This window comes from Lactuca virosa, chromosome 8 (assembly GCF_052849685.1).
Source record: "Lactuca virosa cultivar CGN04683 chromosome 8, Lactuca_virosa_CGN04683_v6, whole genome shotgun sequence".
Taxonomy (NCBI): Eukaryota; Viridiplantae; Streptophyta; class Magnoliopsida; order Asterales; family Asteraceae; genus Lactuca; species Lactuca virosa.
The window spans coordinates 49,314,203-49,338,637 of NC_136433.1; the positions used below are offsets into that span (position 1 = coordinate 49,314,203).

The 24,435-nt window shown below is 33.0% G+C and overlaps 2 long non-coding RNA genes and 1 pseudogene across 5 annotated transcripts; 1 reads left to right on the plus strand and 2 right to left on the minus strand.

The window, feature by feature from the left end:
* Positions 1-1,091: 1,091 nt before the first annotated feature.
* LOC145133616 (uncharacterized) lies at positions 1,092-3,825 on the minus strand. 3 transcript variants are annotated; one of them, XR_013718645.1, is made up of 6 exons: positions 3,699-3,825; positions 3,360-3,511; positions 2,268-2,792; positions 2,085-2,113; positions 1,937-2,009; positions 1,092-1,460 (listed from the first exon to the last, which is right to left on the minus strand). It is a non-coding gene; the product is annotated as an uncharacterized LOC145133616 (long non-coding RNA). The 3 variants fall into 3 exon arrangements; XR_013718644.1 differs by having other exon boundaries at positions 1,092-2,009; positions 2,742-2,792; XR_013718643.1 differs by having other exon boundaries at positions 1,092-2,009.
* Positions 3,826-7,315: 3,490 nt separating this feature from the next.
* On the plus strand, positions 7,316-8,535 carry LOC145133845 (cytochrome P450 CYP72A219-like; annotated as a pseudogene). Its single transcript, XR_013718784.1, has 3 exons — positions 7,316-7,560; positions 7,647-8,028; positions 8,110-8,535. The product of XR_013718784.1 is annotated as a cytochrome P450 CYP72A219-like (transcript).
* Positions 8,536-10,270: 1,735 nt separating this feature from the next.
* LOC145129037 (uncharacterized) lies at positions 10,271-11,056 on the minus strand. Its single transcript, XR_013717254.1, has 2 exons — positions 10,897-11,056; positions 10,271-10,530 (listed from the first exon to the last, which is right to left on the minus strand). It is a non-coding gene; the product is annotated as an uncharacterized LOC145129037 (long non-coding RNA).
* Between the last annotated feature and the right edge of the window lie 13,379 nt (positions 11,057-24,435).

A 24,435-nucleotide genomic window follows, 5' to 3' on the forward strand; every position in this document is an offset into this window, starting at 1 on the left:
TCACACACCTAATACCCCTTCTCAGTCGCGCCCCATCGATCTACACATCACGGGTATTCCCTTTCTCTCTTTCTCTCTTCTCTCTTTCTCCTGTGCACCACCACAGACAACCACCATCTCGACAACATCATCATCACAGGCTCCTGCACCTTTAGCATCTCTTTCCTCTTCCTCTCTTTTCCCGTAATCTGCAATTGTCATTACCATCATCCTCAACTATTGGTGTTGAAACACGACGACAAGATGCTTCTTGCAGCGACAACAGTCAACCATCATGAAAACATGTTTCAATATGTTGTATACAAACCCTTTTCTTGGTATTACTCTTTATTTATGTACTTTAAGATGTTAATCTTTCCTATATTATTTTTTATATTACTTCCTGGTGGTCTCGTAATTTAGACGTTAAAACTGGAATGACTTTAATCTTGGATGATTGGATGTAACCCTTCGTAAAATTGGATTGGGTTTATGTTTTTCAATTGCCAATCACCCTATAATGAAATATGGAGTAAGGAATACACTTTTCTTTGTATATCATTATACTAGGTTAATACCAGTGGAAACCACGGGTGAGATCATAATAGACATAATAAATGTTTATTTAATTGTTAATAGGTGTAATAATAATTAATAATAGATTTATAAACAGTTGTTTTAGAAACTTAGATATTTTATTTGTAACTTTATAAATGTTTATTTGAATTAATTATGCAAAAGGTTTTGAAGATACGGCTAATGTTCATAATGTCTAATTTAATGGTAAATGATTATTTTGTAAAATGAAATATCAAATTGTAATAACTGAAAAAAAAAATCATAGACAATCAATCATGAAGATAAATTAATGAAATTTATTTTATCAAATAAAAATAATAACATGAGCCATTCTTGTCATATATAGCAATGTAGTTTAAAACACATTGCTACTTTAAGGCTATCTTGTGAAATTGATTTTTTTTTTTCAAAAAACAGTAACAACTACCGTTTCTACTATTATAAAGAGAACTGATTTTCAACAAATATATAATAAATTCATTGAGTTATAATTTTTTTTATTAAACTAATGATTTTCAACAAATATACAGTCGGTTCATATTACCTATAACATGTTGGACACATAAGAGGGAGTGAATGAGAAGAATTCAGATTACTAATAATAGACATAGGGAATGAATAAAAACAGTTGAATGACTAATAACAATCAACCGAGTCAATGAGTCAGCCTTACTGTCTAATAACAAATGACTGAACTGATGAGCTAGCCTCGTTGATTGTCAGCTTCACTTAAGAGAAAACTTGTACGTAGTAGATGGACATTGTGCTAAAACTGAAACAAAAGCCTTATTTGAATTCACACATCTATTGTTACCAGTATCAAGGTTCTTGAAACTTGGCTCCAAGATAATTTTCTAAGTTACGAAACCTCTAGTCTAATAGCAAGTAAGAAGCAACATCACCTGTAAATATTAAAAAGGAAATTAAAAAACAAAATTGTTTATTATCTCATCACCAAGATTTCATAGTAAATCTGATTATTTGTAATTTTATTATTTCTTAAAACAAGACCACTTTTTGATTGACAAACAATCATATGAACTTTTCCATTTTTGCTTTAATTGGTAACTTTCCAACTTTACCCTTGGTAACCACTTGACCATCTGATACAAATCCATGTCATTTGGCATATGTATTAAAAGCATCTAGGTAAAAGAACTACATAAACATACACATGACTTATTAATAGAAATAATAAATGAACTAACAATAGAGAGAATATGCTACCACCTTCTTGACCCAAAACTTTTTGACACCTGATCTGCCCATCAAAATATAGAGTCTACACCAACACCCTATGATACGTATTTTTCTCATTTTTAAATACACCAAGTGTTACATGCCATGTAAGTTTCAAGATTAAATAAATTGATGTAACCTGTATAGGGGTGTAAAAGTGCAACTATGCAAGCTATAAACATTGTACCCAAGCTACTAAATCGGTTTTCACCCTACAAAAACATTAATTCATAAAAAATCATTCAAACCTAATAGCCACACAAACAAAATATAACAAAGATGCATACCTTTAATAAAGATCCATCATATAGATTATCTGCAAAAAGAGATTTACTTTCAGCTTTAAACCAAAATTTTATAAGCTTATCTTAATAAAAGAAAATGTAAGGCGAAAATAGGTAATGATAAAGAAGGAACACTTAAGTTGATTAACAAAACATAAAATATAAAAGAACAAAAATTCATCAAACCTTTTTTCCCTCAAATTCCCTAATTGCTCCCCAACTTATAGTCTGATGTTTATAACCCACTGATAAAAAGAACTATCATTCAAACAGTTCATAAAACAGTTGGAACTCATCTTAAGAGTCATAATCCAATTGTTTTAGTTCTACAAAATAATCAAAAACCCATAAAAAAGGTGAATAGCATCAAAAACCCACCTCAAATCCGACGAAAAAAAAGTAAAAATCCATTTACTAAATTGTCAACAGAAGTAAAAACAAATGTATATAATACTCAAATGAAAAGTAAAAAACAGAGGAATATCATTCATGAGAAGAATGCAGATAGGAACATTTAAACACTGTCTATTTTCCTAATCTTTGTCTCTTGTCTGCTAACAAAAATATCTACTTTCAACATCTTCTCATATACCCTACCGATTCTTGCACTTCTCTAAAAAAAATTATTGATTGTCAAAAGACGACAATAAAGCATCTTACCATAAAAAATCCAAATTTGTAGATGGGAAATCAAAAATCAAAAGCTTGAACCTGAGAATCAAAGAAAACATATGTTAGGGCTCAACGTCTCCTTCACCGTATCTTGTTGTTGTGCTTATTCTTTTAAAGCCCTAATTTTTTTTAATTTTTTTTTTAAGATAAAGATGCCCAAGGCATGTTTACTGAGCGAGGATGAAAGAATTGATTAAAGAGGAAGAAAATCAGATGTATGGTTTAAGAAGGTGTGATGTAAAGCCCTAATTCAAAGACACAACCATGGGAAACAAACTATCCAAATTGAAAACCTTAAACCTGTTTTGATTATTGGAACAATATTGCAATTCATCCCATGAAATCTTGAACAATTGATAATATGTAAACAACTCTTTGATTATAATTGCAACTTCAAAACATCTCATCAACGAAATGACAAGGGTTTCAGAATAGAAGCAGTCACAATCGAAGTCGTACGTAATTACAAAAGGGGGTTTCAAACAAAAAAATACGATCTCCACAGTCTGATCACACAACTAACTAAAGAAAATTTGCATGATGTTTTCGCATATAATTCCTAAATCAAACACATACATATTAATATTTGAAAAGCAATTAGCTGACCTGACTATGTTGAGGCAATTCTTTTCCCCACCCCTACCGATCTCCTGCTACTGCTCGATACCTATCTCCCCCTTTGTTTTACAATAGATACCCACGTAGAGACTTTAATCGCTCTCTCTATCTGCTCTTCATTCCAAGATGGTTTAAAACACCTAAAATATATGAAGTCAAGAAGACAGTCTACAAAATCGAATCAAAATTGGAGTTCCTGATTTTTTTGTTGATTTGATAAATTATTATTGATTGCTGATTTCATGCGTCTTTCATATCAAACTGAAATTAATCAAAAGAAGAAATCAAATTTCTCCACAAAATCAGGACAGTAGATTATGGAATTACCTTATTTCAATCTGCTAAAAGGAAGGAACAGATTATATCCTCGATTCCAAGGGCAAGGCTGGAAATTCACATTGATGTTTAGAGCGGGAAAATTCGATGGGAGGGTGATCAGCAATTGTCACTTGGCATAAATGTATTTATTTATTAGATTAGGGGATATGTGATTTACCTATTTTGATTATTTCATGAAGTGTCGGTTGAATAACTCTTGTTTTAAGTGGTTATATTTAAATGTCGTTCATGTCAAATATGTATGCATAATTCAAATGTTATTTCATACATAAAGTAGTTTTCATATTTTCTATTACCAAGTTCGAATACAATCATCTAATTTTTGCTATTTTTTTCTTATTTCTTCATTAAGTTTATTATTTTGGTTACCACAATCATTAATCATCAAATAAAGCGAAAACACTGTTAAAACTATTAATGAATATTAATTATAATTTAAATGTGTTTTTGGTTTATTCATTTATGATTTAGGAATACTAACTAAGCTTCAATAGTAAGAATGGAACTGTAATTTGTATTCTATTATGATTAAAGGATAATTTTATTTTATATTCAAATAAATTATCATTTTTATTTGTATTTTACTTGGTATTTATTAATAAATAATCCATATGAGTTTTTTTTATTTCTTTTTAATAGTTATTCACCAATGATTAATCCATATTACTTAGTTACTAACTATTACTTATTTGCTATTTTTAATTTTATATTGTATTATTAATGACGTGTTATCTATATGTGTTCAGGTGAATGGTGAGATACATGCACACACATCAGCGCAATGAAAAAGAATCATTTGAGAATATTTTGATCGAACGTTTGTGGGAATTTGTATTTTTTTTCGTTTATGATTGAAAATGTATTAAAACTATAGTCATGTATAAACACAAAGTGTCGATTTAGAAATGATTTAATCATGTATGAATATTGATGTATCAATATAAATGTAAGGATTCATTTGTAGTATAATTATTCATTTATAATTAATACTTTACTTTTATTCAACTATAATTGTAAATATATTAGTCATGTATTATCAGTAATATATTTACATACATATTGTTTAATCATAAAAAAAATAATTAACAAAAAGAATACATGTGATTATGTTCACGTTATTGCATCATTCATACTTACATCAACATTTTTTTTGCCTTATTCTATGATTATCCAAATTTTTTTTATCATAATGGCTAAAATTAAGGAACAAGTGGTTAGAAGTTATAGGAATCATTTAATTTTAAGAAAACTCATATTTAATTAAATGGTAAAATTCATATTATTTCATTATATAATGATTGGTCTACACTTGTTCTCGCGTTCTCAACCTTTTTTTGTTCTCGTTATAACCTATACATACATAAAATACATTCAAAATACACATATACATACAAATGCACATACAGATACACATCCATATATACAAACAGAAAATACACATACAAATACATTCAAAATACAAATACACATCCATATCTACAAACATAAAAGAAAAGGAGAAAAATGGAGCAGAGAGGGGTGAAGTTGCAAAGTTTTTTGGGAAATTCCGATAAGGTCGACGATGGTGAGCAGAGAGAAGAAGGGAAAACACAGAAGATCGGGAAAGAAAGTGAGAACGAAGAGGATTTTATTGTCGACGGCCTTTAGCGGCGACACGTACTCATTGGCGGCGATACCTGGGAGGGAAAACAACGTGGGGGTTTTCTACGTCATTGGATTGTAACATCCCCTCTGACACGTATCACAATATTGTCCGCTTTGGGCTCCCGACACGAAAACATCACATGGGTCACCCATCCCTGAATTGTTCTCGCACGGGCACGCTTAACTGCAGAGTTCTTATGGGATCTGCGGCCCTCACAACTTTAAAACACGTTGTGAAAAGGAAGGTATCCACACCCTTTTAAAAGGAAATGTTTCGTTCTCTTTCCAAGCCTATGTGGGATCAGGTGCAACCCACCTTCACCACCCATTATAGGGTTCGGCGTCCCCGTCTAACACATCGATCCGTGTCCCAGTTCTGATACCATTTGTAACATCCCCCTCTAGCACGTATCACAATATTGTCCGCCTTGGACCACTCGGCACAAGGACTTCCCAGGGGTCACTCATCCCGGTACTACTCCCGCCCGAGCATGCTTAATTGCAGAGTTCTACAGATCACCTATGCAATAAAAAAGGATCTAGTCTCAATCTACAATTCAAATTACCCCAAATGGACTAAAGTCAAACATAGTCAAAGTCAAACATGGTTAAAGTCAACGGTTAATGGTCAAAAGTCAAGGTCCACATTAGACTGAGTACGCCCTGCGTACTCCATCTCTACGCATGGCATAGAGTTTCATCCCTGAATACAAGGTTCAATCAGGTTACGGGATGCGTACCCTTAAGCACGCCTTGCATACCCAGACTTACGCCATGTGTAAGTCGTTAAACCCCGTCTCCAGGTTTTTCATCTACGCAGCGCGTAGAAGGCTATCTACGCCTTGTGTAGATCAAAACTCCACACTTAGACTTGATAGTTAAAAAAAGGGATTAACCTGCAAGGACCATGTGTTACAAGCTCAAAGTAAGATACAATTTTGAGTGCTTGTAATAGTTCTACAAAGTTTAAAAAAACTCCTCTCTCTCTCTCTCTATGTGTGTCTCTCTCTGCAAGTTTCACCGAAGCTTGTTTGGTATTTGTCTGAAGTGCTTTACTTGTTTTGTTGTCACCCAACAATGCCCTCCTATTTTTATTTTTAATCAAACTGAACTACTAAAACCCAACAGAGTATGCAAAAACGACTATTTGTTAAAAGTTTTGAAACCATATGGACCATCTATGAGGTTTTTTGAAATTAGAAACTATATCCTAGATTTCTAGAAACCACGGGGACCATTTATGAGGTTTTGTTTAATAATAATAATAATAATAATAATAATAATAATAATAATAATAATATAGTTATAGTAAGCCTAATACTAAAAAATCTAATTATAATAAATATAATAAGAAAATAACAATCAAATAATTGGAATAATAATTATTATATTTATAATATTAATAATATATGATTATATTTAAATTTATAATAATATAACAATTAATATAAAATAGTAGTAATAATAATAATATTTAAAGGAAATGGGGAAAGACAAAAATAAAAGAGTGGGAAACAAAAAGAAAAGGAAAAAGATTTTTAGTTTATGATTCCCGTTCGTTATGTTTCCTACAAAATTCCTACACAATAGTAATTTTAAATATTAATTAACATTCCGTTGGTTTTTTGTTGGAAAATTCCGACCATTATCCTACAAAATCTTTGGGGTGTCTAATTTTAAATATTATTTAATATTTCGTCGGATTTTTGTTGGAAAATACCAATGCTTTTACTACGGAATCTTTGAGGTATCTACTTTTGTCGGTATTTTATAGGAATTTTGTTTGATTCCACTTTTGTTGAAAGTTTGTCGGAAATTGAATGGAAATTACCAACAAAATAAATTTTTCGGAAATATTTTGTAGCTAAAACCAAATTTTCTAGTAGTGGAAGCTCAAGGTTTGTTTTCCTTTTCTTATATCTTTCCCATTGCACCATGATTAACATAATTTTTTATAGCATATGGTGCCTGCAATCTATGTCAGTTGTGCTGAGATGATTAACAAATGGGAAGAAATGTTAAAAAAGGAAAGGTCATGCTGTGAAGTGGATGTGTGGCCTTATCTTCAAACGTTATCCAGTGATGTTATTTCACGTACAACATTTGGTAGTAACATTGAAGAAGGGAAGAGAATATTTGAACTATAACGTGAACTAGCAGTGTTAGTCATAGACGCTATACAATCACTCTACATTCCTGGATCGAGGTGCTTATCTTTCCGAAAAATATTTTATTACATCGTTTTTCTCTTGATCAAGAGACGATCTAATATAATTCAAACACAAATATTAGGTTTTTACCAACAAAAAACAATAATAGGATAAAGAAAATTGACCAAGAAGTGAAGGCTACGATAAGGAGTATCATTGACAAGCGAATAATCGTAATGAAAGCTGGAGAAAGGAGTAAAGATGACTTGTTGGGCATACTCTTGGAATCAAATTACAAAGAAATTAAACATGGGAATATGAATTCTGGATTAACTATTGATGAAGTGATCGATGAGTGTAAGCTTTTCTATTTTGCTGGACAAGAGACCACCGGTATCTTACTTGTTTGGACTATGATTTTGTTGGCTCAGCACACAAATTGGCAAGAGCGTGCCAGATAAGAAGTTTCACAAGTATTTGGGCATGAAAAACCAGAAATGAATGGGTTGAATCGTTTAAAAATTGTGAGCCTTTCAATACCTTTATAAAACCATACATCCTCCTATGAAGCCATATATTCGTTTCTCTCCAATTATGTTTTTCAGGTTAACATGATTCTGCATGAGGTTCTTAGACTATACCCACCAGCAGTAGGACTAGGACGAATGACACATGAGGAAACTAAATTAGGGGACATGACATTACCAACTCGAACTTTCCTCCAGTTGCAGATTATGCTTATGCACCATGATCGTGATATATGGGGTGATGATGTGAGCGAGTTCAAGCCTGAAAGATTTTCTGAAGGTGTCTCGAAGGTGACCAACGGACAAACATCATATCTCCCTTTTGGTGGTGGTCCACGTATATGTGTTGGACTGAATTTTGCCTTGTTAGAAGCCAAAATGGCACTTGTCATGATTCTGCAACACTTTTGCTTTGATCTCTCTCCATCCTATTCGCATGCTCCACATACCATTGTCACTCTTCAACCTCATTTTGGGGCTCATTTGATTTTGCGTAAACTTTAAATGATGTGTATTTGAGCACATGTTTCTATTAGTGTGCTTGGTTTATGTTGCACTGCAACTCTAATTACTCGGTCAAATAGACATTAAGTCAAGTAAAATCGACATTAAGGTGCTGTTTGTTTTTTCTGAGGCAAAATGTCTGCAGTCTGCGGACCACATTTATAGACCTCTGCAGCAGAAGAGGTGGACCAAACGTCTGCAGTCTGAAAAAAGAAGACTGTTTGTTTTTTTAACATCTGCGAGCTACTAAAATAAGCTAAAATCTAAATAAACTTATTGTTCTAACTACAAAGTGATTTATTAATATTTTTATGACTTTATTATAAATAATTAACAAATCTAGATCAACTTTTATGTATTATTGTATAAAAAGTGAAAATAAAAATGATACAAATTAACGTATATATTTGATAAAAACCAACAATTTTGGTCGAAAAGTTATACCTAAACATTATAATATGAATCAAAGAATTTGATACATAAATGGATGGAAATAAACTTTGATTTTTTCAATTAAATCAATTAAAATCGTACCATAAATATTTTTCTAAGAAATTGACGATACTGTATTAAATAATGTTTTATAAAATTTGGCACAAAAAATATAAGAATATATTATGATTTTTTTTTTCATATTTATATAAACAACTTCAATGACCATTATTGTAAAAAAAAAATTATTTATAAATTTGTGAAAAATATCATATTTGTGTCGTCGAACTTTTTTTTTAAGTATTGTAATTTTTTTTTTCAATTTGTTTATCATTAATAAAGTTGGAATAAATATAAATTTCAAAAAAACTAAAAAAAACCAAGATATATGTGTTTTTTTAAGCTAGAAGATGTCTGAAGATGTTAGAAGACTCTGGTCCACATCTGCGCCAAGAAGAGGGCGCGCATACATTTTTAGGTCTGCAGTCTTCAAAAAAACAAACAGTCTGCGAAGACTAATGTCTGCGCGTGGTCTGCACCGCGCAAACAGAAGAGGCTAAGAAGATCTGCAGGCAAAAAACAAACACCACCTAAGTCAAATTTTTGGTTTACATCATAAATATGGTTTCTACGCAACCCTTGATATTTATGTTTAGGTTCAAAAAATTTTAAATATTGCAAATTAGCATAATTAAGTTTTCATAAAAATCCGATTTTCACAATGACTTTTTTTTTTCAAATTGGACACTTATTTTACTAATTTGTTGTAATTCTGACCATCTAACCGGTCAACCTTGGTTGCTAGTTGCATGACATGTTGACGTAGCACTTTGGATACTTCCCACGCCAAAAGGGCTGACGGTTTCTTCCACCTCAACCAAAACCACTACCACATTAAATACTATAAGGGGAGAGAGAGAGAATGAGAGAGAGAGAGTCTTAGAATATTGGCCTTACTTTACACACATCTTATATTTCCATTTTGAATCAACATTAAAATTAACCAACATTATGGGATCTAAAACACAACACAAAGAAGTGACCATCGATATGGTACACACTCCATGTGGTACAAAGTTATCTGGATGAAGCTCATATGCCGCTTGTGCAAGTTGAAGATAGCCAGCCATGTTTGATTTTTTTTTTTCTTCTACTAAACTTGTGAACCATCTTGACAAATATAATGATTGGATCTCTTCCTCGAGATTCGAACAGCATTTCGAACAGCATCTGTATATAAAATTATTGTGGACATACTCATACATATACAACTTTAGGTAAAAGCAGTCAAAAAGGGTGGAAATGATTTGAAATATTATTTTCTGATCTAAACAAGGGATTCAGATACATTATTTGATGTAGTACAACACCTCCAGTTCTACTTGCAACATTCGGCCCTTCCCATTTTAGTCTTTCCACAGCAACCCTTCCTACAAAGGCTCCCACCTGGTGTTGAACCGCATGGTTGTCGTTTTTGTTTTGGTGATCCACCACTTCCACTTCCACTACCACACCCACCGGGTCCATCTGCTTGTTGTATAGGGTCATAATCGCAATTTGTAGCTGCATACATCAGTTTCAAATATTTTTAATCGTTAGGGAAGGAAAGGTTGTATGCACTCTATGTATTATAATTAATGTAGTTTGATCAGAAAATCTGGAAATCGTTGATGAATGGATTACAAATTAGCGATAGACTATTGATAGTAAATACACGAATGAAATAATTATAGTAAACAAAATCAGAAGACTATAACCCTACAACTCCATAAGTACGGTAAAATGAAACTGTTTTCCTAAAAAAAAAAAAAAATTGTTTAACTACACGTATTTACAATGCAAACTTAGTTAATTTATAAGAAATACTGGAGCAGCTTCTATTAGCGTTTTTTTTATTATTAACTGTGAGATGTTTAGAGAAAACCGAACCTAGTTGGCGGACATGGTTGTATGGAGTCCGAGCAGTGGCGGTGGTTGTAATGATGTGAGATGATGAACTAATGACGATGAGGATGATAAGAGCCAGGGTAAGTCTTCCTCCTTTTAAGATTGAGGCCATTTTTTTTTCAATGATTGAATGAATATGAATGTGTGAGTAACCATTTATGAAGGATCTATTTATACACGATCATCCCCAATGGTTTGTTCAAACATTAACCAATTATTTTGGTCAACAATATAGTCCGCAATAAAGGAAATTGGTAAGAAAAGAGTGTGGCGCGCAGTTGTTAGCTATAGCCGCCTAAGAAATCCTACCTTCTTGCTCATTTCCTGAACTTTGTCTGTGCAGTTTTGTCTTGACTTCCAATAAAATTTTGATCTAATATATTGGCGTGGTCATCTACTCATCTTCGCGCATGTGTCAGATATGGGTATTGCTAACAATTTATTATTATTATTATTATTATTATTATTATTATTTTTCGTTAAAGAGATTTGTTTATGTAATGTTGATAAACAATTTGAAAATGTGGAAAACTATGCCCAAAAGTGATAAGACTATATTGTGACTCCCATTCGATTTATATTTATTAATTTTCTTGTTATTCATTTAATTTTAACATTATTTTTGCACTTTATTTTGGTAAAATTGCAAAAATGGTCATTGTGTCTATTATTTTGTTTGAATTTAGTTCAAACATTAGTACCTTTAAGAGGTTAATTTTTAAATTTTTTTGGATGTTTTTGAACCACAAATATAATCTACTTCTAACCTATCACCTAAATCCACTTATATTCACGAGTGGTGTTGAACCCTCGACCTCGAACAAATAAGACAACACCTGATATCGCATGATTAAACTTAAAATGACTATTTACACTTTAAATATATATTAATTTTGGTTTTGAATTTTAATAATTTTAAATTAATACACATCTAAAGTAACTCAATCCCAGCCCATGCATCATCCTCTTTTCTATTACCGACCCCTCCCTCTTCTTTCTCTCTATCTCTTCCTTTATACCCCCTCACCTTGTCTTCTCTGACCACCATCACCCGTCTTTGTTGACATTCAGCTACAAAGATTTCACAACAAAAAACGTACCCTTTAGCGACGATAAAAATCGTCGCAATTGGTGCCACGTGTCGTCTATTACCTTTAGCGACGACATGTCGGCGCTATTACCTCGTAACTAATACTCATTTGTCGTCGCAAATAGAGTCATCTATAATGCTCGTCGTCGCTAAATGGCCACTGTCGTCGCTATTGAAATCGTCTCTATTACCTTTCCGACCACCGGTCGGAGTTTTTCCGGCTACTCTTCCCAGAATCAGTTGTCGTCGCAATTTGTCAATGTCGTCCCTAAAGGTGTCACTGCTAATGATTTTTTTTAAATAATTTATATATGATAATAGTTTGTATATATTATAAAATGCAGCGACAAATAAAAATAGATACCACTTTACATAAAACATCAAATATACCACATTAAATAAAATATCTAATAAATCCCAAATAAACATCTAATATATAATCCATAAACTATCTAATAAATCCAAAATAACATCATCCATAACATAAAACAAGAAATACTATGTGTCTGCATCTTCTTCATCGTTGTTTTCCTCGTTATTGACTTGGTTTTAAACGAACGAATAATGTCTCCAATGGTCGTCACAAACGCCGGGTTTTGAAGAAAAATATTCACATCAACATCCTACAATTAAGTAACAAGCACATTAAGCCATTAACAATTTAACAAACTATCAAACCATCAAACCATCAAATGAATTAAGTCGGTAACAATTTAAAAAACTATTAAACCACCAAATCAATTAAGTCTTTAACAATTTAACAAACTACCAAACTACAAAAAATTATTATAAATACATCAAGTTCTTAACAATATAGCAAAGCTATCAAATTCTTTAAGAAATTTAACAAGTACCTGTGTTGGTTGCAGTGCTTGTGACTGTGATTGTCGTTGGGATGAAGCACTTGTACCCGCTGCTGAAGAAGGTTTAGGCCCAATGCCTCTCACACCCCCCCTACGAGTACCCAACACCTTCTCAAATATTGCGATCCAATCAATGGTGTCTGGATCACCACCGGAGTCGGCTATGTGATGAGTCTGTAGAACAACCTCAGCAACTAAGGCATTCTGTATTTCACAAAGATTGTCAATATATGTTAAACTAACACAACAAAAACAATCTACTTCATTTTTAAGTAATAATAACTTACATATTGGTCTTCAACCAAAGGATCAACAAATTCCCCTTTTTTATTCGCATGCGCACGATGAAATACTTCAAGTCTTTTCAAATTCTGTTTAACATTACAAAATATGTTACACTTAAATAAACATTAAACAATATGTTATAAATGAATAAGCATTATTGTAACTTACGTTCTTAAAACAAGAACTACCGTAGCTGCACGTCCCTCCACGATTCTTAACTACTTGCTTCTTCCGACATTCTTTGTTTCTAGCAGATCGTTTTTGATGCTTTTATGTTAAGAAGAGGTCAATAGTGGCATTCCAACGCTGCAGATCCATACCCGCAGGGGCTTGAGCCATTGCTGCCTCTACACCCCCTTCAAAACCAGTCAAACGAGTTTTTGCAACATTTTTGCGGCCTGTATATCGCACACATATCCGACTGTTCAGTGACACCCAATAAAATGAAGCCATGGGATCATTTGTAATCGCTCCAAAATCAAACCATGTCTACAAAAAAATAGAGAAATTAAAAATAAATGAAAATTAAACATATTAAATATATAACTTTATAAATAATTACCGAAAGATACTAAAACATGCCAACCCTTCCGGCTTCAGAAACATCTGTCCATGTGTTCTTATCGAGACCGATGTCGTGCCACATATAGCTCCCAACCTCCCGAATGAAACATTCGTATACTTCCCCAATCGGCACGTGAGTATTTATGTAAAATATTATCTTCAGAGGCCGTTTGCCGTTAGCTGCAAATAACTTGTACATTTTTTTGTTTACTGCCATGCCTCTTCGTTTTGGAGGCACCGCTGCATAAAAAAATATTAGTCAAAATAATTTTTTATATACATACAATATGAAATACAATAAAATTATAATAAATCTTAATTACCATTGGTAAGGTGATCACTAAAACCTCCACCGAACGGATGTGGTGGCTCGTCACCAACATCACCTCCATGGCCCATCACAACAGCCATGAGATGGAGCAATGCAATCCAAAAAAATGACATCCAGAAAAATTATAACACAATATGAATATATATATATATATATATATATATATATATATATATATATATATATATATATATATATATAATATGATATGATTATAACAAATTCAAACCTTATTTTACTAGTCAAATGTAAAGATTTTTTAATCATTCTCACCCTCAGACACTTCAGTGTCTATTGACACATCACTATCATAATCGGAATGCTCCTCATCATAATCTGTCACGCAATCAGACAAATTATTGATGATACCCGTTGGTGGACCAACTTCAATATCATCTTCAACCGATTAAGAATTTTGAAAGTACTGGCTAAAGTCGATTGAAAGAGTGAAATTAGAAGAAGCATTACTAAGAACGACATCGGTTGAATCATTGTCGACACTTTCAATGGGATCATGGTCGACATCGTTCATCGGTAGATCCCAAATTCTTCTATGATTAACATTTTCAATAACCCACTATTGGTTGTCATTTTCGTCACTTTGAAAAGGTTCTTGGATGTAAAATATTTGTTTGGCCTGCGTAGCAAATATGAGTTGATCTTCGCTGCTCAATTCGCGTTGTGGGTCGATACTGGTGAAATTATTATCAGATTTAACTTCTGCAGTTTCGAACCACTTGCAACAAAAAAGTACAGTGGAATATTTATGAGTATAGTGCAACTCGATAATCTCTTCTAGCTGACCAAAATATTTCTGCTTATCAGTCCATTTTTTGATCACCTTGATATGCATCAGCTTTGCTAAAAAGTCAAGGGACGAAAGCGAACATCCAAGATATAATTTTAAATGGACTTCCTCTAACAACTTTTGAAATCCATCATCGACACCGCTACCCTCTATATCCAGGTTCCCTTCGTCGCGATTGGTATCATTTTCAATCACACCCCCATAACATCAGCAATAACATCGGCCATCTCGTTACTACGCGGCATGTCTTCGACAACCGGATGAACTGTATTTTCACCGTGATACTTCCATATAATATAATGTGGACTAAAACCATATTGAAGTATATGGAATTTCATTACGGCTAGTAGTATAAATTTATTGACATTACATTTATTACACGGGCATCTGATTTGACCTTTGTTATCGACGTGTGGTTTGGACCTTTCGAGAAAAGATTCGAGTCCTTTTTAGAACAAGGGAGAGTTACGGTTCTCAATAGTAGTCCAGGTTTTATCAATAGACATGTTGCAATTGAAACATAAGTTAGGTTTTAGTGTTTACTCTATAAGAACTAAAATTTGGATTGAATATTTATAAGGATAGAGTAACCGGTCAATCGGATAGAATAGAAAACCGGACAACGGAAGAGTATTCATATGCAAATGTGTATTACATGATTGACCGTTTAAGAAAAATTCGGCAGTATTTCCCCTTAGCTCCTAAGTATATATAAATTATATACCCGAGGAGCAAAGAAAAAATAACAACTGAATCTTTTTTAAACAATCAATCATGTAATACACATTCACATCCTAAATGAGGTAAGGTATTTAAAAAGCAGTCCAAAAATGAGGACAGCTCGAAATTAATTTCTAAATCAATTTTTGGCGGGTATTTCTAGGCTTTTGATGATTTAAAAAGAAGAGACTTAAACTAAAAAAACTTACTTTTTTTATTATAGCATTGTACTTTAAATAATCCAGATACTAAATTATAACTTAGTAGATTTAACGTATTAATTTTCATTTTTATTTTTTATCATAACAATATACTTTAAACGGTAGTATATATTTGTTATTTATATCATTTTTTTTCCATATTTTGATTTTTAATATCAACTTATTTTTGTTTTTATTTTTCTATTATGACTAATTTATATATTTGTTATTTATATCATTTTTTTTTCATATTTTGATTTTTAAAATCAACTTATTTTTGCTTTTATTTTTCTATTATGACTAAATTATAACTTAGTAGGTTTATCGTCTTAATTTCTCATTTTTATTTTTTATTATAGCATGGTACTTTAAACGATATTATATATTTGTTATTTATATAATCTTTTTTTTTTTCCATATTTTGATTTTTTGATATCAACTTAGTTTTTTTTTTCTATTATGACATTATAACTGTAATGCCCATGTTTCTAGGCTAGGCATTGATATTGACATGATAGTCTAGGTTAACCTTTGTGACTCATTTTGAAGAAATGAAAAGGAATTATGTGAATATTATGTGTTTTATGTGTTTTATGCTTAATTATTAGGGTTTAATTAATTAAGAATAAAAATGAGCGTCGAAAATAAATATTAGATAAAGCCGATATTTATTAAGAAAGTTGTAGTGGTCATGACAAGGATTACGGATATATAAAGAATGCCGAAATCCGAGTTATAACGAATAAGTTATGACCAGTCGAAGTTTCGCGACAAAACCGGCACGGTGCCGAATGTCGTAAAAAGTGAGTTTTTGATAAACTACTTTTTAGCCTTAGTGATCTAAACAAAAGTCGTAGTGTTCGTTAAACCGAGAGTATGTATAAAAAGAACGCCCAAATCTGACTTCGTATGAAGAAGTTATGATTTTTCGAAGTTTCAGATTAATAGTAAACAGCTAAAAACTCGAATTTTAGATCGAGTGATTTTTAGCCGACACGACCTAAACGAGAATCGAAGGTCTCGTAAATAGTAGCACAACGGTAAAAAGACAGACAAAAACGGACGTCGGATGAAGAAGTTATGAATTTTGAACGGATTACCTGTCCCGGTTTGTTAAAAATAATAATATAAAAATTAAAGTCAAAATTAGCCGACGAAGTCTAAACGAAAGTTGTAGAGCATAATTTTCCCTACGCGTGCATATAAAGAACGTAAAAAACGGAGCCCGTATGAGAAAGTTATGGATTTTACAAGAATGGGCACAATTTTCGAGAAAATTCGCAAGGAATGGTGCTGGTCACGTGATCCTCGCATGCTTGCCTCGTGCCCGACTCGCGTGTCGCATGCTGATTCGACCGAGGGTGCGGTCCAATGAACTTCCGACGCGCATCGCTGCTGTTGCCCTGTGTCTGAGGTGCTGGCCCAATCCGAAGCCGACACGTAGCCTCCTCGCATCCGAGCCTCGCCGAAGCAGCCAGCTGGTCCGAGCCTCGCAGACACCTGCCTCTCCCTCCTTGCTTTGGATCCAACCCTCGCTGCTATATATAGTAGTGGTTGCGAGATCTCTCGGGTAGAATTCCGAAATTTGTCACTTTTCACCCATTTTTCATCTTTTTTATTATTTTGACTTCCCCCGAAGCCCCGATATCGATTATAACCCCCGGAATACGCCACGAAGTGCCCAAGAAGCCCGTAAAATTTATCTTTTCGGTTTCGAATCCCGACCCTTGCAGAGCCCGGTTTCTCAATAAAAATCCCCGTTTTATTAGAAACGATCGTTTTAGGAAACGAATTGCTGCCCGATTTTCATTAAATCAGGTGAGTGTATAGTCACTTTCATCTTACACATAGATATGAAGTATTTTATATAAAATACGTGTTATGTGTATATATGTTGTTTGTTTATTTGAGATGGATGTTGAATGAATGTTTTATACATGTTTAAAATGATTTAAAATGTATAAATATTTTATCTTCAAATATGTTGGGTAAAACATGGGTAGATAAAGTATGAGGGATAAAAGTACAGTATATATGTATGTTGGTAGCTATGAATTTAGTACAATATAGATGTACGTTGGTAGCTATGGATTTAGTACGTTGGCAGCTATGGACTTAGTGTCTGTTGTATAAACCTTGGCGACGATGTGACTTCGTGCCTATTTGACATAAATTGCTGAGGGAAAGCAATGTTGTCACCCCGATGTTTGTTTTATTTGACATAAATTGCTGAGGAAAGCAGTGTTGTCACCATATTGGTTGTTTTATTTGACATAAATTGTTGAGGAAAGAAATGTTGTCACCTTATTGGTTGTTTTATGTCAGGTTGTCCTGTTTGACATAAATTGCTGAGAAAAGCAATGTTGTCGCCTTATTGGTTGTTTGTTTGACATAAATTGTTGAGGAAAGCAATGTTGTCACCTCATTGGTTGTCTTATTTGACATAAATTGTTGAGGAAAGCAGTGTTGTCACCCCAATGGTTGCCTTATTTGACATAGATAGCTGAGGAACCCCCGAAGCAATGTTGTCCCCCCCCCCCCCCTAATGAAAATCCTTAGGCTAGGTCCCTTGTGATAGTTGTTTTAGGGACATACAGTAAGGATAACGGGAATGGGTAATTAGGGTAATTTGGTTGATTGATTGATGTTTGAGTATAATAAATTTAATTATTGTGGGTTGAAAACCATATATGCTCACCAGGCTTCCAAGCCTGACCCACTCAGCTTTTTATATTACAGGTAGTGGACCCCGAGCATAGTCGGATGATGATGATGAGTGATTTTTGGATTATAGGCCAGTAGTTATAAATAACTGTTGTAAGACTTATAATGTCTTGTTTATGCTTTTGATCTGTATCGGAACATGACATCCCGAGGTTTTGATATGAAATGAAACTATACATTTCTTAAAGAAAGGTTTTGATAAACTTTTATCATGTTTTGTTTTGGGGACCAATTCCGCAACATCTTTTAAAAAAAGATTTCTCTGATTTTATTTTAAAAAGCATAAATTAAATCGGTCTTTTCTGGCCGAGAAATTAGGGGATGTCACAATACCTTTCTATTTTTATTTTTCTTTTATGACTAAATTATAGCATTTGTTATTTATATCATCTTTTTTTTCCATATTATGATTTTTAGTATCAGCTTATTTTTGTTTTTATTTTTTTATTATGACATTATACCTTTTCGTTTTTATTTTTATTTATATTATCTTAGTTATTTTGTTTTTTTATTATAGTATAATACTTTAAACAAACATTGTAAATTATAACAACTTTTTTTTCAATTATAACATTCTATCATTATATATATTATACACATATATACATAGAATATACACAATTCTATCATAATATACAATATACACACATACAAATGCACTTATACACACATTTTCACATATATGTTTTCATACATACAAATAAATTTCATATAGAAATACATGTATAAATTTCACATACAAACACCTACATTTTCACATAAAAATACCTACATTTTATATACATACATTTTCACATACATTTATTCACATACATTTTTTTCATATATATACACATATACATACATTTTACATAGAAATACACTCAAACACACTTTTTTACATACACTTTTTCATACATACACATACATATACATATTCACACATATACATTTGCATATACATTTTTAGATACATTTCATATACACTTCACATACCAACGTATATACATTTCACATACCAATGCATTAAGAAGAGAAAAAAGAAAGAAAAACCTGTTGTCATCGGAAAATGAGAAGGATCGCCGGAAAAAAAACGAGTGGTCGCCTGAATCTACAGCTGCGGTGGTGCTGTGGTGGTGATATTCACCGTAATACGAAGAGTAACCTTAAAAGCACCAAAATAACATAATTAGGGTTAAATAATGTTAAGAAAACAAGAGAAACATAAAAGGGAAGAGAAAACGCACCTTACCTGTCGCCAGAAAAACTTGGAAATCGCCGGAAATCGCCAAAAAGCGCGGGAAATCACCGGAAAATGAAGGCCTAGAGGCAATCTATGGGTTAGTGGTGGTTTGTGTTGGTGTAATAAGCCGGAAAATCACACCAGAAAAGTATGTCGCCAAAGTTTTGCGAGAGGGAGGAGGAAACGCAGAAGTGGATCGTCTGGGACGAAAGGGGGTCAAAAGGGCGTTCCCTTTAGCGGTGACCCAGAGGCAATAATGGCGACATATTGGAGGGAAAAACATGCGCGTTTCTGTGGTGATTATTAACCGTTCGATCCATAAATAATCGAACGGCCGCGATGAGATTCACGCGAAATGCAAGCAATAGCGGCGACATGTCGTCGCAATTGACGTCGCCTCTATTACCTTCCATCAGATTAAACCCCAACCAATGGATCAGTGTAACAGCATACGGTCAGGATCAAATGGCGTGTAGCGTAGGAGGGTCGCCGGTGGAATACTTTTAGCGACGCCCTCTATAGTGGTGACGTTAGCCTTTAGCGGCGACAATATCCTCCGTCGTCGCTAAAGGGTAGTGTCATCGCTATAGACGGCATCGCTAAAGGACTTGTTTCTTGTTTTGTTTCCTATATCCAACACCACCAGTCACCACTCAAATGAAAATAGCTCCAACAGACTCCCCCCTAATTGCATTCCATACCCCTTTCGATCTTTGTCAGCGTCAATGTGTTTCATCTCAACAAATGCCAATATTTTTATTTCTACTACTGTACCCCTATGATCTATGCTCTCTCTTCGTATCTCTATGTGCTCTACATATATTCCATAGATATCCTTCCTTTCCATCTAGTGCGGAAATTAAAGCTCCAACATCGATAAAGAAAATCACTGCCAAATACGAGTAAGTGACGGAAAACAACACAAAACAATCTTCATTTTGTTTCTTGGTCGACACTATCTGCAACTACCAAACATGGGAAGACCGACCACATCATGATTTAATATATTTTCTAAGGTATATATATGCTTGTCTCGTTACATGTATATGTGTATCAATGGATGCTAATTTGAAGGGATATCTCTAAAGGATAAAAATATGGGAAATGTGTATGTGTATCAATGGATGCTAATTCAAATGGATATTTCCATAGGATGAAAATACGGGAAGGGGTGTGAAATATCCTATATGTTCTTTATGATGATGATTTATTTACTAGAGAACGGTCTTAAGATAACACATTAACCATTATTATTAGATATACACTTTTTATTATTTATTGTATAGTATAGGGGCCCTTATTGTACCTTTGTTCCATATATATTTTCTACACTATATCGCTCCTATTGAGGAGGCTTTCCACAATAACATGGTATCATAGCCAAAGTGTTAAGTGAAAAGAGAGGAGTCGGAGCGAGTGCTGGTGAAACCAAGGGAGGTGATAAACACCGTAAATCGCTGATACCAAGCTTTGGGTGCTTGTTTGAGGCCTGAGAGAGTCTTCTTAAGGCGATACACATGACGAGGAAAGGTATGATGGACGTAACCAAGGGGTTGTTTCATATTGACTAATAGGTTTTGATACAAAATACAAGTTAGTTTTTCATAAAAACTGGCAACGAAAGTCTTTAAAAATAACTAGTTTATTTTTAGTTCATAACAAAACCAAACCATCAAAGATCCATTTATAGATGTTAGAATGAAATAAAAACAACCAAAGAGTTTTTATAATGACAACCTTTAGCCTTTGAACCCACTTGGTTTTGGGGTGCTGATAAAGATAACAAAAATCAAAGAATATGATTTCTCTATGTGTATCCACCATCAAGAGTAAGGCCCTTGGAATGCTAGTTCCTTCTTGTATTCTTGAGTGTCTCAAGCCTTTAAGTGCTTAACTCAAATAAGCACTAAAGGACACAACTCAAAAAGCTTTAATTATTCACTTTACTTCAAAAGTCATGGAGAGAGGATGGAAGAAGCAAGTTACGGTTTTGGTGAAGAATAAAGAGGAAGAAGAGAGTGTTTTAGTAGCCAAAAATGCATGCCTCATGCATATCTTATATAGTCCGTGAAAATTAAGGACTAACCATTAAAATACTCTAAAGTAATGGCTAGCATAAGAAGCATGGGAGACAAGGCATATAGATTGACAAGTAACCTCTACATTTAATAATAAATTCGGCCATACCTCTTGAAAAGAGGAGGATTCTTTAATTTTTATAAACTCTGAGTTTATGAAATATAAACTTTTTCTTTTGTTAAAAGACAAAAGAATCCAACTAGTCCAAAATGTTATGCATGACTTATTAATTCATACCATATGAAATAATAACTAGTTATACTCTCTTATAATTATTATTTTCACAAAACAATAATTATTCCCTAATTAAATACAAGAATTGATATTATTTATTAATAATCGTATTAATAGTAAATATACAAAATATGTCAACTTGATAAAGATGTGACCCTATAGGATCATATATTATTAGCAATGTCACTCAATATTGATTCTTAGGCATATAGATTCAATAATCTCCCACTTGCACAATATTCATTATAGACCGACTTAGATAGTAGCTGACATCTAGCAATAGGCTACTGCCCCTAACAACATCTGAAGGGTCCATCTCATCAACAGCCAATTCCAGGAGCTCTAAGCTAAAATTGTTACTAAATGTGTGGTATCAATTATTCCATTGTCTCATACATCATGTTGAATATCAGATATGGATCGCAATCAATCTCATTTAGTGTTCAACTTCGATTAAGGCCTTAGATATCTAACTCTCAACGAATAAGAGGAACAAATCCCATATTGACTACATACGCCCATTAATGTAGTTCATGTTATACTCAACGATGGCCCTTATGACTACCTTTTACGAAACAGTGTTAAACCATGTCAAAGCACAACAATTCCTACACTTCAAGTCCCAAATATGTATCTCAGGTCTATGAATACAAAGATACAACCTTGATCAAAATATCACTCTTGACTACGATCCATAAAGTGATTTTGATGTGGGTCAGGTCCAGTACTTATTCTCCTAATCATGTACCAACGAAGTTGGTAGTAGCTGTTGCTATTTTCATCTCCATAAAATCAACCAATCCACTCATATTAGTCTTACCTCATAGATGCTCCCACAACTATAAACAACTATGGACATTTAGAATAACCTAGTTATTCAAGGATTTAAACATGCTAATATATAACACAAGAATCATCCAATGAAAGACTCATATCCAATATATCAATTCATTACAATATATGTTGTTTGTACTGTTCCAATATCAATACTAAATTTCAATCAAATACATCTGCTTATATCAACAAGGCCCTATAGCACCAGCTTAAGTTTCATGCTTTAGCTAATGCAGGATATTTGTTAAGTAGATTTGACAAACTTGATTTGTATAAACTTTGCGAATGCAAACATTTTCGGTTTTATATATAACTTATATATAAAGAAAACTATTGAGAATGTATTAGATGCTTAAATATGACTTAGATACCAATGTACCTGAACTCTGATGTGTAACTATAATTAAAATCTACATGGAAACACTATCCATGTAACTTTCTCTTCATTCATACTGAGTACACACCCGATTATGATTAAGAATCATCTCAATCTATTTGGAAGTTTAGCATATGTGTAACAACTTTAAACATAGCTTTCTTTAGAATACTCTACAGATTATGAATATTTCTATAGTACTCGCAAGTACTTTAGAATGTTCCTATAAGCCATACAATGACTTGTTCTTGGATTATACTGGTATCATTCAACATGCTATAAGCATACGATTTATTTGGCTTGCATGCATAATCATGACATATATGATTACTCCAGTTGCAGCAGCATATGGAATACAATAATGTTATCAACTTGAAAACATTTTCACTAGGATTTTGATCAAAAATCATGTCATGTGGCATATGACAAGATAACTCTCTCAAAGTCTTTTATTTTAAGATCTTTAAGATCCTTGAAATTAATGCAATTTTACTTAATCATTTAGGTCGCCATGATCTATCTATATAGATGTTTATTCCATGTATTAGTGTGCCGGCTACATATAAGATCGGGAATGTTACTGCGCTTCCACTAGCTTTGTAGAAAACACAACATTTATCTTGATTTATAATTAGATTACACTATGTAATTATCTTATAAGAAAGAAGATTCTTACTTCGAGATGTTAGCTTAAATCTGGAAGGATTTTCATTCACGTATATTTTCTCCTTTGAAAACTTACTTATCTTTATATTCATAATATATCAAGGAAGATTAATAAAGCCCATACTTGATAATCATACATGAATGCATCTCTATGTGTTTTATTAGTTTCTGATTAGCTATTGAGTAGATTCAACAACAGTTGAAAAACTTGCTAGTTCGAAACTATGATGCATTTAGCGTATGGTTCTTTAGCTCTTAAAGTTCCATATTGCTCCTACTTATAAAAAGAACTTTCTAAGCACTTGTCTTATGGAATGATAATTAATGGGATTAGTAGAAACTTCATGCCAATTTCTAGACCGGATCAGCTTTATGCCAATATCGATCAGCTTTATGCCAATTTCTAGACCGGATCAAATTGGACGGTTTCTTCAATAACCGAGTTGAAATGGTGTTATAGAACTAGTTTATTGGACTTGTGTAGTTGGATTTCAATTAGTCATTTAAAAAAATCTACATATTTCC